Genomic DNA, 19,098 nt, shown 5'->3' on the forward strand with positions numbered 1-19,098 from the left:
GGCTTTCTCCGTCTATTAGCGGGGTTGCGCTCCTGGGATTTTCATGGGCTGCTAAGCTTGGGGCGGGAGGGAAAGAGAGAATGTGTGTGTGTTTGTGTTTTGTGCACAAATCTGTTTACGCATATGTGAACTAGAGGTGATTGGGCACACTATGCTTGCTCATCCTTACAGAGTGACTTATTAGTGCTAATTGGGAAGGACAGTTCAAACAAGCACAGAGGAGTGGTTGTCACACAAGCGTGACAAGAGTGTAGAGAGGCAGGCAGTGCTGGGTGCTCTTCTCAGCTTCAGCCCTCCCTTTTCCCAAAGCCAGCCCCCCCTGCCACCGCCCCCAATGCCCCCAGTCATCCCTGGCCCCCGGCCTGGCCACGAAGAGTGGACACAGAGTGGGCTCTTTGTCCGGACACAGCCATTAGCAGTCAGCGGACTTCAGAAATGTGAGCAGGACAAGGCAGTGGACAGAGGCGCAGACAGAAACACGGCTGTCTGAGACACTTAGGAAGTCAACAGCTGACGGAAGGGCCACACAAAGGAGGAGCTGCTGAAGCATGGGGAGCGTGATCAGCATAGAATATAGACCTCCCTCCCTTCACCCGTGGACTTTGTGCCAAGCAAGTGCACACACACTACATGCAACCACATTACGCGCATAAACATGTCTGATCTGCTTGTGAGGAAGGCACATACACACACACACACGCAGAGAGAACTGCGCACAGACGTGACTGTGATACATCAGCGCCTCCATTAGCTGGTGCAGAAGATGCGCTGACATCACATGATAAGAAAGGCATTCTCTTTGCCCTGAACCCTCTAGTTAATGATGAATCAACTGGTGGTGCATCGACATTAAGACCTCTTCCTGGAAAATGCTCCATACTGTTATTTAGCGCTTTTTTTTTGCTGAAAGATGCTAATTCCAATGATTATTTAGTACCATAATAGCTGCAATTATATTCTGCACAAACTGATATAAGGTATAAGCACCAATTAGTAACTGGTCATTATCTTAAGCATTTGGTTCAGGGAGAGTGAAGTAATAGGCAACCATTCAGTAACCCTTGCTCAGAAAAATGGCTGCATAGTGCCTCAGTAATTAGTGGAGCTTGTTTTGCCTTTAGTCTTGAAAGTGGGTTGTATTTCCAGTAACCTGCATTACTGCTTATTGCTCGCAGTCATATTTTGCGATTATAGAGACAGGCATGCTATTAATGGGTAGCATGAGGACAGTGCCACATTTAATTATTCTCTCTTTGGTCATGGCAAGAGGGCACTTTCAATAAAAAAAACAACATTTTTCTAGCTTTTTTAAATTTTACTTTTTCAAAAATGAACACATGTGCAATGAAACCAACCAAACATTTTTTTTTAAACCATCAACACACAAAAGTGTCAAATAAGCCAAATTGTTATGCAAACGTGGTGGTACCCAGAGGAAAAAAGGGGGATTTCATGACAAATAATAATGGAAAATTCAGCACTATGTGAAAAAAAGCACTGTATGTAATGGTGATGGCCTGAGCTCTGTGCAGTGTGTGTGTATGCTCTCTCAAAGCTATGGCAGCGAGGATCACAAGAGCAGTATCAAAGCACTTGGTCACCATGCGAAATGTCTTCTCGCAGCAGGAGGTTGTGGGATTGTTGTCGGCATTCCAACTCTCTTTGAATGTCAGCCTCACTAACAGGGCAGTTGGCCTACATGGCACTGCTGACAACATAGCTACACTTTCAACTTTTATTCTTTAATTTTTTCCCCCATTTTTCTTTTTTGTTGTTGCTGTGCCTGGCACAGCGCCTCTCAGTGGCAAAGAAGATGACAGATGCGAGAAATGCTCTGACGCACTTTTACTTCATCCCCACGTGTATGCGAACATGTGTTAAGGTGAGTGTCGGGTCAGCGTGCATTATTTAAAGCGGCGTATGCCATGAAACTTTTTGTTCACGGTGACACGCACAGGACTTGTGGAACATGGAGCCCAACATGCTGCTGAGCATCGGGGACAGCTGAGCACAGCAGCTTTGGACATAAATCTAGGCCACCCCAACAAACTGCTCCGCTTAATAGATGTTTAACTAAACCCCCTCATTTGAAACAGTTTGACCCCAGTTCGCTAAAACACAATGCGAGAACTCCCCGAGGATTAGGCCCTGACCTCACAGGGAATGGAGGGAATGGCCCACACTGGTTATAAAAGAGGCTGCCATTGTGCTGTCCAGGCATGGGGGAGGACAGTGTGAGGGAGATACATGCCAGTGGGTGGAGATAGCCTTGTTGTAACGACATCTTGATGGAGCATCTTTCCCACCCACCAGAGCAGCACCAGCTCTGTATGTATTTTAATGAGGCTTTGTGTCTGCCCACATATAGCCCCTCTACTGACAGGGAACGCGTTAGCAACATGCTCACCCTTTGTCACGACACCCAATCATATAATCGACTGGCTGGCTAGATTTATTCTCTTGACACTGTGTGTGTGTCCATATGTGCAGGGAGGTAAATAGTACGTGACCTTTTGCAGACAGTGCACGGCATAGTTGGCATGGGCTGTAAAGCTGCTGGGGCGAACTACAAAACCCATGGAGCTTTTGTGAGCTCCCTGTATGTGTGCGCGCAGGCATGGCGGAGCTTAAATAAAAAACTTCAAACTTTAACAAATCCACGGTTTACAAGGGTCACCGCGATGACAAAAGTACTTTGCAAAATGCTTGTCGTGAAGATGAATTTGCCTTTCATATTGTAGGATCAAAATAATAATTTTTACTTTTGAAGCACTGTCTTTTCATACCAAAGTGCCTCTATTGAGGAAACGGTGAATGCGGGGTAATTTTATTTTCTTAAGCGGGGATATGGCAGGGCTGGGGAATCCAATTGTGTGCCAGGATGCAATTCACATTTTATTTTCTTAGTTACTGACCTTGATCGGGGGAACTGCAGGGTCAGAGCCTCTCCAGTCTCTATTGTGGGCTCAAATAGAATGTTAATGAATTGGCGCACTGAATATTAAAACGCAGACCCGCTTTCAGCACCCAGTCAGACTGCTGCGGCATGTTGAGTGCTTTGGCGGCTAGACATGCAGTCTGCCTTGCTTTGCTCAGAGTCTGCTGCTGACTGGAGAAAAGGTGGGTGGGAATACCAAGGCTGATTCTTTTTCTTTCCCCCCCAGCTCGGTCTCACCGATCGGCAGAGGGAGGGAGAAGGTATACGTGTGTGATTTGTTGGTATGGATAGCCCACAACTGGGTGCTCTGTGGCCCTTAAGATTTTTCTTGCAGAGGACAATGGCTGATTTAGGGTGCACCCTGGTCCTTCTCACCGGCCCCGGAAGTGCTTCATTTTGTGCACGGGACAGCTGCACAGCTCTGTTCATCTTCCCTCGCCTTCTGATTGGCCTGGCATGCTCGACAAGGGCACGAGTCCTGATTGTTTCACAGAGAACCTGGCATGCTCTCAGTTGGGAGGATTGTTTATTGGGGGGGAAAGGCAGCACAAAATCAACAAAGAGAGCCAGGAGCCAACAGTGGCTCTGAGAACATCCAGGGACAGTCTTCAAAGGAAACAAGCATCTATACAGCAGCTCCAAGCCACCGTGAAATATTACAAATGGCGACAGAATACTCATCTCTCTAGTGCCACCTTTCCAGTCAAGTATTAACCCCCGCTAAGCAGGAAGGAGCCACATGACATCAGCAGCCAACGAAGCACAGATCACAAGCAGAAGAGTATAAATATTAATTATTACATAAGCAGCCACCATGTTGGAGCTTTGCAGTTTGCTGTCCATGTTGATTTTTATGGTTCATCTGTTGAGGACATTTATCATTATATCCATCCCAAAATGTTCCGAGCGATGACGACGACGGGGTAATTTAAAATCAAAGGCACACCGAGACCAAACGGACTCACTGACACGTGCTGCGATTTGAATAAATCTAATTATTCGTTTGCGGCTGCAGTTACAACTGCCTTTATTTACTCAGCCTATTAAAACGAAGCAGCATATTTAATGTCACCTAACTGAAAAGTTGAGCTGAGTTTTGGTATCTAAATGGAAAAAAGAGGTTATCCTTTTTGAGTTCAGCTGAATAGAACAGATCCCAGAATTCATTTAGCCATGCCTATTTCTCTTTCACGGCCCGGCGCTGAGTCCCTCTATACAAGGATGAGTGAGTTGTGGCCTCGCGCTAGCCTCCATCTCCCTGAAAGAGGAAAGGGAGAAAAGGCAGCAAGTAAACAAAAACGCATCTTGGAGTTGCTTTTCCTTGCCTCTCCATCCTACTCATTTTGAAGCAGCTGTGCAAAGAATGTCAAAAATTCAGAGTGTCCTCTTTTTATATACCTTTCTGTCAAGTATTTCTTTTTTCCCTCAGGTTCAGATGGAAACCAATGTCTGATGACACATCTGAGGTACTCTAAAACGACCCGGAGAGAAAGGGAGAGCAAGAGAAGTTGAAGAAAACCCCTCGGGTGTGTATTCGAGCTCGTCTGCGGGTTTCAGTCGGTGCACGTGCCCAGCCGGGCGTGAGTGTGTGCGTGTGTGCGCGCAACGCGCCGTCTGAAGATGGTGCAGATGTCCACGCTGTGGCTCTGCTCTCGCACACTGTTCAACATGCCTCAAAAAGAAGGGATTTTCCTTCTTTGTTTCAAATTTCACAGGCTGTCCAAATGGGCACAGGCGTGTTTCCAAAATAAATAAATAAGTGGATGTATCAGTGGCCAACATCTGCAGATTATGATTAGCATTTGGAAATTGCGTCCTTGAATGAGATTTGGATGTCGACTGTCAGTCTTCCTTTATGAGTGCGACTCCTATTCTGTGGAACTAGAGGGTACCGCTTTGTCCTTAAATTGGCTACAATTTGGAGGGAGAAAGAAATCCTCTTCTCTCTCTTCCCCTCTGCCCGTTATGATGTGCCGTCTGAACAAGAAAGAGACACTATTAATTGTGTTGAATATGAATAGCTGTATTTGGTTAAACAGTTTCAAAGGAAATTGGCCCAAAGGAACTTCTTTTCCTCTTCTTCCCCCTACTGTCTGTCCCTGCTTTTTCTTCTCTCTTTATCAAGATTTTTTCTTCCCTCTCTAATTTTACACTGAGCGAGCTGGCTGCTTTAGTGCGGCTGCATTATCTTATGTATTCAGCTTTCAGCTCCTCTCCCTCTCCCGATGAGGCGAGGCTTAATTGGGCTCTGGCTTTAAAGTCTGTAGAGCTCTCCACTTGCTCATAGAAACACATTCAGGGGCTGCTCATTCACTTCGAGTATGTGTTAGATGTACAAATATTATTTACTTTTATACTCCAAATCAAAAGGCGCACACTTCCTGCCTCTCTACACACAGTCCGTGCAGGAGAATTCACAGTTCAATTCACTTCAGGGTATTTTCCCCCTTCTTGGTGAGCCGCGCTACTAGAATGTGCTGCTGCTTCACAACAAAAGTATTATTTAAAAGGACTGTTTCATTACAGTGTAATGGCATTGTTGATAAGAACAGCGCTTTTAAAAGACAATAATTATTACACTGCCTTGCGGTGCTTGGCAAAGAAAATGGAGAAGCTTCCGCATTTCAATTTTAACCAGAAAAAAAAATGTAACAAAAAAGAAACTGTACCTGCCGACATCTGTTTAATGCAACAGATGCAAAAATGTGCTTTTTACTGCCACCCAAAATTTCCTTTCAAATCTGAATAAATTCCTAAAACAATCCAAAAATATTAATTGAGAAATCCAGTGAGCAACAGACTAAATTATTCCTAAATGACTATACAGTAAAAAAAAACAAAAACAAACCCCCACACAAGTAAATAAAAACAGACACAGGTGGCAAAAGTGGAAAATCAAGGCTTCGCCTCTTGGAGATCAGGCAAAGAGAATAGCTTTGTACAGCCACTCCTGCATTCCTCACACCTAAACAACCTCAGCAATTAGCTGCACCATTAGAGCCTGGAGAAGGGGAAAGGAGCTGTTAAGAGAGACATGCTGGAAAGAGGAGGAGAGAGAGAGAAACTTGGCGGTTCTTGTTCTACAGTGAGCCGCGGCGCTCTTACGTGAAGTGTGGCGGTGCAGCGCGGCGTCGATGCCGAGGCCTTTTCGGGCGGCAGCTGATGAACTGCAGATGAACAATTTCACACTTCCCTTAGACCTGAGCTTACATACAAACTCCTCCTCATTAGTTTTTGTCACTTGCTCGTGTGCCAGGCACAGGAATAAATGAGACCACTATCAGCTGCCGCCTTGATAAGCTGCCTTATCTCATTAGGTTCCACATCAAAGTTAATCAGAGATGGGAATAGTAATTGGCCGACTAGACAATGCCACAGATCATGGGGCTTTTGTAGTGTATGTCATCTCCAAAACATCAGCAGGCTGGGGCTGGAAGATAGGGTGCATCTGCTGGAGAGAGAAGGAAAGAGGAGTGCGTGCAGGGGGTGCGGGGTGGGAGCGAGAGCTGGGAGTGAGTGTGCATGATGAGGAGCAGGGGGTGGGAGAGACTGCGAGAGAGAGAGGGGATGAGAGGGGAAAGGAGTAATGGCAGAGGCATAACAAGCAAGCTGCTCAGAATTAATGAGCTTACTCAATAAGAAAAGAATAACCAATCAGTGTGTGTTGGGCAAATATAATTTGGGAATAATTGCTTGATTGCTTTTCTATAGTAGGCTGATTTGACCACACACAAGAACTGAGAATTAAGATGTCAAGACAAGAATTAATTTGGCAAGCGAGGGCACACAAATGTTCCTCTCGCTCCCCACTCAGGCGGCTTGGAAGGCAGCAGAGCCGCGAGTTGGAGCGCACTAATGATGAAAACACAGTGGTAGATTGCGTATTCATTTCCCTGTCTCTATTTTACATAAAGAGAGCCATGGCTAATGCCACAGATGTTGGGATATCATACAAAAAAAAACAAAACTGTGCGTATGCTAACACATTTAATTGGCATTTTTGCATATTCCACTCCATTGTTGATAGCTAGTTGCAGCTGATTGTTCAGTTTGTGTCCTCACTGATTTCAGTGGGTTTTTTTGGAGGGGTAACTGTCTGTGGATAGTAATTGGTGTATTTTGATGCTTCCCATCCCCAAACAGCGCTTATTTCTGAAGTCTTCTCTCCTCTCTCGATCGCCAATTCATGAAGGCTTAGAGTGAGTCTTTCATTACTTGCTACCTGCTTTGAGAAATCAGTGTCAACCTCACTCACACACACTTGTGTAAGAGGCAATGAGGAAATGTTTTTGTCCTCTAACAAAGTGCCGGTGGTCAGAGTAACACATTAGAGAATAACCGACAGGACTGCGGTTAGGAGAAGAGCAAAATAACACCCACCCTAGGACCCTAATGGCCAGCTGCACCCTGCTAATGATACGTACGCGTGCACGTGTGCACAAGCACACACACACACACAAGCACCGAAGCTCTGTTTCCATTACAGGCTGCTGTATACCGTCTCCCAATGTACACATGGCAGGAGTTTATTAATAGTAATCACGAGGCATGATGCAGGATAGAATACAATATTAGTGCCACATTTGGAATGGATTCAGCCCAGCCCCATTCAATTTAGATTTGAATAAGAAATGTATCCCAACCTGACCACATGCATATGAATCGCCACATATATTTGCTCCCACATGTGTCTGGTACTTAGTTCCAATTAGGCTGAAAACACTGCTGCTGTGACGGAGGCTGCTCACACCGTCTCAGTTATCACTTCTCTGCAGGTTCAGCAGCTAAGGCTATTCATTTTCAAATGCGTGTGTGTGTGTGTGTGTGTGAGGGTGTCAGGGAGTGTATGTCCGTGTGCTTGTGTGCATTGACATTATTTGAGCAGTGAGGTAAGTAAAGGGAATAAATAAGCAGGCAGAGGTCCTGTCATGATGATGTTATTGCCGCCCTGGGTTTGCCTGCGGCATTATGAGGACAGGCACGCTGCCATATCCCTCACTGTCACATGCACACACACTTCCACACACACAGATGCCTGCGTGCTGGGGATCTAGGGCACATGCTCTAGGTAAATTTGCTTTGATCCGCATTGCACCTAATTGAGTCGCAGGCAACGTCTCTATTCCCACATCAAGGAATTTGAAAATGTTAGATTATTTCGCTTGGGGATTAAACCTAATTTTCGTGTGTTACGCATTAACCTATTAGGCTGGTTAATCTGCATTGCTAATGCCCTGGTGCAGACAGCTGTCACTACCCTGGAAAAAAAAACATGATCGTGCAATCCTTGAATGAGTGATCCCTGCGATGATTAGTGGCAGTGAACTTCGCTGAGCCCAAGCGATAAGGCTGCAAAATTCCCAAGTTGCCAATAGCTCCGAAAATTATCAGACTGTAGGCAAAGGAGAAATTGTGCCTTCCGGCTCAGGGGCTTCAATCCAGGGTTTGCCCAGATTGACATTATTTAAAGCTATGGAAATGGGCTCTGGCTATCTGGAGGATTGCTAAAATAAGAAATTTTCCGGCAACATTTATGAATACGCTGACAGGAGAGGATAGGGACATAAAAAAAATATATATATATATATATATATATATATTTATATATATGCTGTGCACATTCTCGAAAAAGCAATTTTAGGGTAATTTCATGATTTTATGATCTAATCTTGGTAAATAAATAAACAGATATATGTGGAGCAAAAACCCATATGGCTGTAATATTCTTAAAGGACCTCCGCAATCTCTACTGAGAAGCTACTTTAGCAGGAATCACTGTGTACTCTACGTGTAGACCAAGTGCATTGTCTTCTAACCTGATGCAGCAGAAATGGAAACAAAATCCCTTCAATCGCCTCCTGTTGTTTAGCCCGAGACATACTGGCAATGCAACATCTGCGCAATACATGGAAAATGCATTATATATTTGTTGGTTAGTAAAACAATTCAGTGTTTTTGTAGATTCAGCTTTAGTGACTGCTGTGATGATACAAAATAGTGGACCTCCATCGTGGACAAGCAGAATGACTGCTGGCACATCAGCTCTTTTCAACATGCACAAGCACTAGTGAATTGCCGTTTTGCATAGCTTAACACAATTGCGCACACTGATCGAGAAAAGCCATTTTTGTGCAGGAGAATATGTTGTATGCGTCTGTATGCATGAGCGCAACACCTCAGTCTTCGAGTGTGCACGTGTCTGCGGATGGATAAATGTTATCATCACCTGTGAAAATGCGCGCTGGGTGTGGGGTGGAACTCTGCCCCTGAGTGCCAATTCAAATGAACACAAACATCAATCGCTGGCCAGCCCCTCATGTTTCCAACCTTGCTGGGTGACACTGCCACGCATATGCTCCACCCACGATGCATCTGTGGCGTTTTAATGACAAGCAGATTATTAATCCTGTCTGCCTGTTTACTGGGTTTTTATTTTTTTAATTACCTGTTTTCACTTTTGCTTAAGCGCTATGCAAATTGAGGCATATGCATGTGTGTGTACGTGTGAGTCTCAGGGCTGTGTGAATGCAGTACTGGACACTTCAGCTTGGCTAATGGATACAACTTCATTGGATATGGTCATTATCACGGATGCTCAAGAGTGATGTGACCTCACATTATCACAATAGATCCCGTACTGTTCTCATCCACCTTCTAATTATGTATGGGTGCTGGGCGCAGTCCACTGTACTCACAATATCCATCTTGCCAAGGCTGAATAGATTTTATCTGTTTTTGTAAGCTTAGTACATTTTTTTCCTTTAGATGTAAAATCAGCCCAAATACTGTAGCTCATTGTAACAGGTACAATGTAAAAACAAAGAGAGTCTAGTCAGGAGAAACAGTGGTGCGGAGCTAACTCTGCACACTGCCCATCGGTAACCCGGCGGCTGCAGCCTGAATGTGGGGAGTCGTGGAGCACAAAGGCTAATCAATGTCAGGGTGGAAGCGGAGAATCCCTTGGCCCACCCTATTTGACTTAACTGCTCCGTTTGTGCTCCTACTGATCCTGTGGTCTTTGTGTACATTGTAATGAGTGCTGACATAATCCTGCGGATTTTCCTGGAGGCCAAACCTTTGCCACCCCCATCGGGCCTGGGGTTTCTCCTCCGATCAGGAGGGCTGCCAGAGGGGGGAAAGACAGAACCACAATGCCCCCCGACCCCCATGAGATACTTACATTTAGGGATGGTTTGAAGCTCTCTGTGACTGAGCTAGTAACCCATTTTAATCCTATTAACACTAGCCAACAAAAGCTAAATCTGCTGCAGGACAGGCAAGGCTGGGGCATGGAGACTGGGCTGTGGATTGAAAATGGGGGCTGAGGGAGATATTGTGGGAGTATAAAAATTGTGCAGTAAAGGGAATAAAAAGATGCTGAACTGAAAAGCTTGCCCTTAAGGGCGCTTCTTTTTTTCATAGGAAAAGAGATGCGAAAATAGGGAACAAAGAACAAGGAGAAGAACATAAGGAAATGACACAGAACCTTGTGAACAAAAAGACCCTTTGTGCCAAATCGGCCTCAAAGAGGTGGGCCACCAATAACTCCTGGCAAATGTACACAAGGTTAACGCATTCAGCAAACATCCATCTTGAAGCTTGAAGGACATGTTTCTGACAGACCGGGATAATAAATGTACAGCAAAGCGCCAAGCAGGAAGTTGAGGCCGGCGTCTTGTGGCTGCTGGTACCTCGAGGTCGAGAAACAAAGACCAGGGAGCTCTCAATGCACTTTTGTTTTGGGTGCATAGTGGGGCAAAGAGGCCAAGTATGCTGGTGGTCCTTGCCCTAGCACCAACAGACAGGGAAGGGTTTTACACAACTAGTGTGGCAGCTTAAAACTCCCCATTGTAAGAAACAAGAGGGGAGTGACAGGACCCATACAGACAGAAAGTGTTCTTTTTAGCCAAACAGGGCAGGATATGACTCTTTAAGGGGCAACAGGGTGAATGAACAATAACTTCCATGGAGAATGAAACCCAGTGCAAGCGACACTGACACTGCCATTACTCTCTAGGTGTCGTCAGCACTGTGCTTTATGCCTGGACATACTGTATTCCCTCGCCTCTTGCCCTTCTCTCTCCCAATCCACAGCTCCTTCTCCTGCCTCTGCGTCGCTCATAACCATATCAATTTGTATTAATAGTGGCTTCATCCAGCAGTAAAAGCTATATATATGATTATAATTGTCACTGTGGGGCCTAAGTGACGAGGTGCGATATGCCATTACAGCTGCGCGGGGTAGTCTTTGACATGGGTCATTACGGACAGAAGCCTTAACCAGAGATGCGACAGGCCATGAACCAAAACTCTAGGGGAACAGCGGGCACCCGTGTTCATGGCTCCAACATCATTATTTAGACACATCAACACAGAAAACCCTTTCCCAGCGGAGTATCTCCAGTGTGTCCTGGGAAGTGTGCATAATGAGTGAAGTGAGACATGGGATTGGCTGCGTGGTTGAGACAGACAGTGAGCTCCTGTGAACCTCTTGTGAGGTCTGCCCTTCACACTTCCCAGGGCAAAGTCCTTTAAAGTATTCTAAGATCCTTCTCTGAGAAGGACCGTGCTTGTATACATTTATGTATGGGTCTGACCTTTCCTATAACGAGTTCACATCATAACCACTGACCTAAAATCAATTCAACAAAATGTTCTCAGCAAAATGAACCACAACTGAAAAAAGGAAGTGTGGAAAAGAAATGAGGGGCGAGAGAATCGCACAGTGAGAAACCACATCAGAGGGGGACTAATGCTGTTCACGCGTAAAGTACCGTTTTACAACATGTTAGCTGGCAGCTAATTGAATAACAGCTTACCAGCGATCTTTGATATTGAAAATAGTTTTTATAAAGATCCTCAAAGTAAAAATAGGACAGCAGCCTCTCTGCAACTTGGAAAAATCTGTGGTTGTCCGACGAATGCATTGAACTTTTCGACATTTGGCAGGTAGCTATGACGACGCAGAGATTGAACATGCTACACACTGAACACGCAGCGATCAGCATAGTCAGTTTGACACTGAGTTACATTTAACTTAAATTAACTTGAAGTGATTTTATTGGCCACCTTACGTAGTGTTAAAACTACACTTAAGCGTAAAAAAGGCTCCTCAGCGATGAACCAGTGAACCAACTTAGCAAAGAACCCATTTTAAATGGTGTCTTTAGGTTCTGTCGCAAAAACATTCTTTAGCCGAGTCTATGAAAATGAGATAACACAGTTTGACATACACAACATAGTATTTTTAAATCAACACCTCAGCCTGATGTGTAACAGCTACTTAAAAAACAATCTGAAAAAACTGGACAAATAACCTACATTCAATTTTATTTATATTACAATTATAATTCACACCAACAACAAAGAAAAAAAAACTGTCTACAGCAGATGAACAGGCCCTTGAGCTGATTCATCTACTGTTCACTGAAGCTTCATCAGAGATGGTCGCAGTGGAAGGACGGCTGTCAAGAAGCTGTTCTTAAGGAAAGAAAACAGGCAGAAAATTCTGCGGTATGCCAAAGTACACAAGAACAGTGGCCACAGGCATGCTCATGTCAGGAGGACAGGTGGCAGGTACAACAGTGTATTCAGCCACCTGTAAAACACAGTGGAGGTTCTGGGTAGTTTTCATAGTTGCATTTCAACATCGCTGGCTGAAATGCAGCCCTATTTCAACACCCCATTGGAGGTCTTGTCGAAATTAATGTGCAAAGTTCTGAGCGGATTCGGTTCACAGTCCAGTTCCATCAGGAAAGCATCTGATTGGCAGCGGCTTCATTTGTCAGCACGACAACGATCCCAAACGCACTGCCAATGCAGTAAAAGCATACCTGGATAGAAAAACACAATGAAGCAGTCATGGATTGGTCTCCTTAGAGTCTGGACCTTAACATTAATGAAGCAGTGTGGGATTATCTAAAGGAACCAAGATTCAAAGAAGAGTTTTGACTATAATTGAAGAAGCCTGGAGAAAACTGCCTAAGATTTCATTCTGTGATGAAGAATAAAGGCGGTGATACCAAATATTGTCTTACAAGGTTGTTAGAATTGTACAAATTGTCTGTTGGCCCACTGTCTTTTCATATATGTCAGCACGTGTTTCAATAAATGGCTGGACCCATACTTTCTGAAGACTTTTGCACACCACTGTACAGAAAAACATCTTCAACACTGGTTGAGCTCTGCTCTTGCAAAATCAACCCTGCAAAGCAGTTTGCAGAATTTGACATTTCTCTACACGAACTCTTTTTTTTGACGAGCATCTCTGTCGGAGTTGAATTAGACTAAACAAGAGTTATATTTTTACTCTCAACTCTAACCCTGAAAAGCTAGCACTTTAGATTTGACTGTGCATCAGAAATAAAAACAAACAGTCAAATAATTTACATGCTGAAATAAATAACACATTTTGAAAACTAGGATTCAATAATTGAGATGCTGACTGGGATGAAACATTTGATCTTTACTATGAAACGCTGAAATAGCTTTCTTTTTGGCTCAGAATAAAACTCCAGAAATCACTACATACGTTCAAAAATATTTACCAATCAAAGTTGGAGACTTTTAACACATCCGCATTGTTGTATGTATAATAATCTCAGTAAGCAAAAATGTGGTTGAAATCGAATGTGTGCGTTCGCGCCTGTTTGTGAGGTGGAGAATAAATACCTGCTGTGGCACAGTGTGAATACCTTGACATCCTTGCGCGCCCTGTTCACAATAGAAGGAACCAACCTGCCAGTTCAGACTGCAAATTCAACCAGGCAAAGCAGGCTTGGAGGAATTGCATGGCTGTATTGGATATGGCCTCCTGGCTACAGGTATATGATAAGCACTTATCTATTTGCACTAACTGAGCACGTGCATTCAGAGGCTTCCTTCGCTTCTGCTCGAGCGTGTCTTCCTTGTACACCAATGCACACGCGCACAAACGCGGTGCAAATGTTTACGTCGCAGAAATAATATCTCCATACAATGGAAAGAAAAGCAGCAAAATAAGTAGACGCCCACCCTGCTCCTCACCCGGGTTCATCCTTCTCATAATTAGCTCTCTTGTGCCGTTGTGTGCCGCACACAGCCGCCACAAAACAAGTGCTTCACGGGAGGAGGTATTTATCAACATTTCCATTTACTGTGTACTAAAAGGACATAAGCAGCACATTCTCCTCAGTTCATGGACAAACTCTTTTAATTCAGCGAGGAAGCGAGCGAGTTTTCAGCACACGCAGCTAGACAAGCATATCGCAAATAGTGCCAGGCAGGCAGATAGGGGCTCATAACAAGTGATCATCAGTAATTTTCAAAAGTACTGAGTTCCGCCGCGAACGTCGCTCAGCGGGTCAGAAAGTGTACTTGACAGGAAATATGCATACTGAGTGGATCCTACTCCCCTGCTTTTCATTTGCATTGTGTATTGATTTTTTTGGTCCCATTTAATACAATATTATGTGTGGGTCTACGGCGGCTTTTAGGTGTCTCTGGAGTGGACCGGTTCCATTGGAGGCTTAATGATAATTGCAGCTGGTAGAGGCAAGCTCAGGCAGATTTCATTGCAGGGCCATCAGAGCCCTCTCGCCCACCTCTGCTTCCATTCCCATACCCTCTCCTTATGTTCCACGCGCGCACACAAACCGACACGCGCGCGCAAATTCGCACGGGAAACGTTGCAGGACGAAGGAATTCATCAAGGGAGAGAAAGCACATGTTGATGACTTTTGTTTAAAGCAATCAGTCCCATTGTTATCATTAAAGACTGGCCATTTACAGTTTGAGGGAGGTGCTCAAAACCCTTTAGCTTGCTTCTGTTTTTCTACTGATAATCTTTTCTAGCGACAGCCTACTACGCATACGCTGATATTATTAGAGAGCCGTCAGCTGCTGCAGTGCAAATCACCTCTCTCCTCCTCCCAAGAGACCCTGATTAATGTCATTATTGTTATACAATCGGTCACAACGTGGCTTCCTTTGAGAAAAATAAAGTCAAATATGTAACTCCCTAATAACACGATACTTATCGCCGCGCTGGCTTATAAAACTGTTAAACCATGACACCAAAACACACAAATCATATTAAGATCCCGGTCACGCTCCCCAGCTCTCTCTTTTCACACACCCACACCGAGGTTAGAGATTATTAAACTGTCACAGACAGTGGGAGTGATAAGCGGCTATTTGGTCTACAAATTAGGCATAATTAAGGAGACATGTTGCCAAACAGCGATGCAGATATCTTCATCTGGCCCAAATATGACAGGACCCTATGCCTGGATTTACAGAGACGAACGGAGCTGGGGAAGAAGTCCCGTGGCAGGGAGCAGATAGCGATGCCTGCACGCGTTAAGTCTTTCAGCCGTTCTGTGTCTCTGTGGCTTAAAGGAAGCCGATCCAAAGTTGTATATCCAGGGAGGAGCCCGGCGGAGTCGATGACGGCCTTCTTTTTTTTAAGGGCTTAATGCTCATCCCTTGTTTATATCTACAGGCACCAACAGACATGCACAAACATTAATGAGATTAAGAGGAAGCGCTGTGCAATATTTATTAGGCTCGACAAACACTTCTGGGCTTTAGTGTGCTGGGAACGGGGCTCTCTCCAGGGGCTTCCGCTGGCACAGGCTGCCCAGGCAGGAGAGGCAGATGTCGCCAATTGCCAAGAGGATCTGCCTGCCTGCCACCCTCAAGATTGCTGCTCCACTTCTCCACGCAACTTTAAAATACACTTGCATGTGTGTATGTGTGCGTTTGCATCTCCGCCTGCACCCGATAAATTCCCTCCCTCCTTCCCGCTCCTCTTCATTTCGCAAGTTACCGCCTCTCTAATTTTTATTTTCTCTGTGACCGCTCTTATAACTTAAAAATGCTAATGTGTGGATTGTTGTGATCATTGATGAGGACCTCTTTGTATTGTGTGTTAACCTCCATTAGGCAGGATTACAGGGACAGAGGCACACACTGGCATTTGGTCAGTGTCACTGTGACAGCACTTGCTGCTGGAATGCCCGACTGTCACAGTCGGCTTTATCGCTGGGCTTTCTCTCCTCCGAGTGTGGACTAATAAGCCTAGAAATTACAATTGCCTCCCTGCTGAATCCCTGATAGGCGGAAATAATGATATCAGTGCCCTGCTAATCTTCTTGGCTTGCCGCTTGGCATCAGCCTATTGAGGCACCTGTCATACTTACGTCTGATGAGATGAATTTAATCTTTCTGTCCGTAATGACAATAGGGGGCATTTTAATGTTATGGATGATATTTGTCAGGGTTCTGTCTTAGTGCCTTTTTTCTTTCCCCAACCCTCCTCATTTTCTAGCACGTAGGCTATTGAGACATTCTGTCAAGGTATCAGGACACTTGGACATTAGCTAAACACAGATAGACTTTCTTAATTTTCTCATTTCATAAAAAACAAGCTGCGATAGGGGTGCCGTTTTTGAATTTAAATAGATAACACGTAAAAGGTTTCTCAGAGTAATAGGATGTTAAAGTACTGGCTGGGCTAAGCAGATGTACCCACACTTCTGTTGAGAAAATATTTTATTTTCTACCTTGTTAGCGTCTTTCACATCACTACCGGGTCATTCAGTGCTCAACAGTGTCCTTCAAATCATCATAATCCGAAGGACAATGTTCAGCATTCTCACAATAGCAACACTTTTTTAAAAAAAAACACGAGGGATGCGTATCAATATGAAGGCATTTATGCTTCTTCTAGTTATTATTGATGTCCTCTTTGGACAAACAGGCAGCTTCTAAGAAGACTGCAATTTATTCTCTGCCTGTTGTTCACCGCCCAAAATCACAAAAGCATTGTTGTGACACAGCGGGGTCACATGACAATGACCTGTTTGGTGCAAAAAGAACCTAAAAGCGAGAATTTAGCTAAGTGTTTTGGAGAGTCCAAGAGTGGAGATATTACTGACTCCATTTACAGATGAGTGCTTACATATAATGTGAGCTGCTTAACTATTCCTGCAACACCTGAAAAATGTCACCATTAGTTTTGCTTTCGCTCACCAATAGGAGATGATATACTTTCAGTTAAAGAGAAGGAGAATCACAGCGGTGGTGCCATCATAAAGGTCAAATGAAACTTTAATTATTTCTTAAATTTTGAATATCCATTCTCAATCGTCTGTGTAAAACTCTCAGAAGCAGAATGTGAGATTTGTTTCATCAGGTAATATTATTATCCATTAAGGGCAAAGGTTGACTACATTTTGCAGAAATGCTTTAAAAGATCCAGCCGCTTTACAACCGAGCTAAAAATTAAACTCTTGAACCAAAGTAGGAAGAAATTCGTGTAGTAACATTACAGGTAAAATTTCCTCTTCAAAAAGACACGTAGCCTGTTTCATGGTGCGATTACAACAATCTGAGGTGTTGTTATTGTGTCGAAGCCATTCGATTTCAGTCTTTTTGTTGACTCGGTGTAAAACCAAAGAACGAGCGGTGAGACTCTGAAGCAGCTGAAGAACAACACCACGTGTCTGGTATGAAAGCACCACCTGCCTCATGTGACGCAAAGACATGCCACAGATTTGTGCTGTTATGAGATAATTGCAGAAGTATGTGGTGTATTTGTAGTGCAGCGACAAAGGTAATGGCTTTTGTTTACCTTTAAAAGAACGACTACATTGCTCATTCTGCTGAACCAACAGTGAATACTAAAGCATGCGGCATCTTAGGAATGTATTAAAGTAACACCTCTAAAAGCAAAGTTGCACATGGCCACAAAGGATCTCTGTGCCCTGATCCTGAATGTGCTTCACTGTGTTCAGCTAATGCAGGCAAATGTTTGGCACCCCCCCCTCCCCACCACCACCACCAAGAATCACACGCGCACACACATCTCAAGCTGCAGGAGGATCGATTGTCGTCATAGAAACTCTGTCATTAGATAAATGACTGCTTCCCCGAGCTGTCAGATTAACTTTGACAGAACAATCAACACTATGTTATTTATGCCTGGCTGACAAAGAATCGTTTTGGCTTGGCGAGAACCGAACAATCCCACTGTGTCCCTAGTTGTCCTATTCACTAAAGTACGCCACGACAAGGGTTGAGTTATGGAACATTGGACTTCCTTTACTGCCCGTTTATAGGCCAAGATTTGAATCACTCTCCTATGTAGTGGAAATAAACCCTTGGTTATTCACTGGCAACTTGTTGAAATGTACTTCCTGTCAAGCTGACAGTTGATGTTTGAAATTAGGCGAAAAGAAAAAACATATGCTATCCCAGGCACAAAATAACAACAACCGATACCTTTTTTCAATCCTATGCTGCCAAGTATCAGCAGGAAAAACACAGCAGACGTATATTAATATAAAGCATATATACAGAAGATGTTTGAAGAACAGCGGGGCGACGATAATTATCATTACGACTTGACGCGCCTGGCATCAACAACATTTGTTCCGGCAAGTTAGGGCGCAGGATTATGTTTTCCCGTGGATGCCTTTCATATGTTAACTGTGATCGAGAAATACAAAAGATGCAGAGTTTGCAGCAGTAATCACGGCCAAATGTTCACTAACTTTAAACCAGCGAGCGTACACAAATCCGTGCGCGTGGGAAGAGAATATCAATGCGCTGTCAGCTTTGTTTCCATTCTCGGTGTTTTTCCAAACCGTTTGCCTCCTCGCTTTATGCTCTAATTTTAAATCTGTTTGGCTTTTGTGGAGGAGTATTGTTCTTTCCTGCACTGTGCTGTTAATGAGTATGGTTAAGAACATCATTATATTTTAAGTATCATTTGGGTGTTCACAGTGGGTGATCTCGACAATAATCTGTTTTCTTGTTTCATATCCAGAGTGACAGCAGTGGGTGCCTCTTTAATACCCAGAAAATCATTAGCGCTGAGAATCTTTGGTATGCTGGAGAGAGAGGGAGGGAGGGAGAGAGAGGGAGAAATTGTAATGAAGACGTATTAACTACGGGTAATTTGGTTGTTCTTCAGCTCGAGTTTCCCTTCGCTCTGCTAGTTGGTTTTATTTGCATTGATGTCTCCTCAGAAGTAGTTTGCTTCTTGAACAAAGGGGCTGGCGTATGTTAAGTGCTTTTGAAATCACAAGCGTTCCAGCCACGAGGGCCGGGCCTGATGAAAGGGTGTGAAATACAATGTGAAAATCGATTTCGCTATCTTCTCATTTGGCCTTGCC

The 19,098-nt window shown here is 44.2% G+C and overlaps 1 long non-coding RNA gene across 1 annotated transcript; it reads right to left on the minus strand.

The window, feature by feature from the left end:
* Nucleotides 1-1,777: 1,777 nt before the first annotated feature.
* Nucleotides 1,778-17,766, minus strand: LOC120744507. Its single transcript, XR_005698381.1, has 2 exons — nucleotides 4,337-17,766; nucleotides 1,778-4,196 (listed from the first exon to the last, which is right to left on the minus strand). It is a non-coding gene; the product is annotated as an uncharacterized LOC120744507 (long non-coding RNA).
* Nucleotides 17,767-19,098: the final 1,332 nt, after the last annotated feature.

Source organism: Simochromis diagramma, unplaced genomic scaffold (assembly GCF_900408965.1).
Source record: "Simochromis diagramma unplaced genomic scaffold, fSimDia1.1 OVJJ01000305.1, whole genome shotgun sequence".
NCBI lineage: Eukaryota > Metazoa > Chordata > Actinopteri > Cichliformes > Cichlidae > Simochromis > Simochromis diagramma.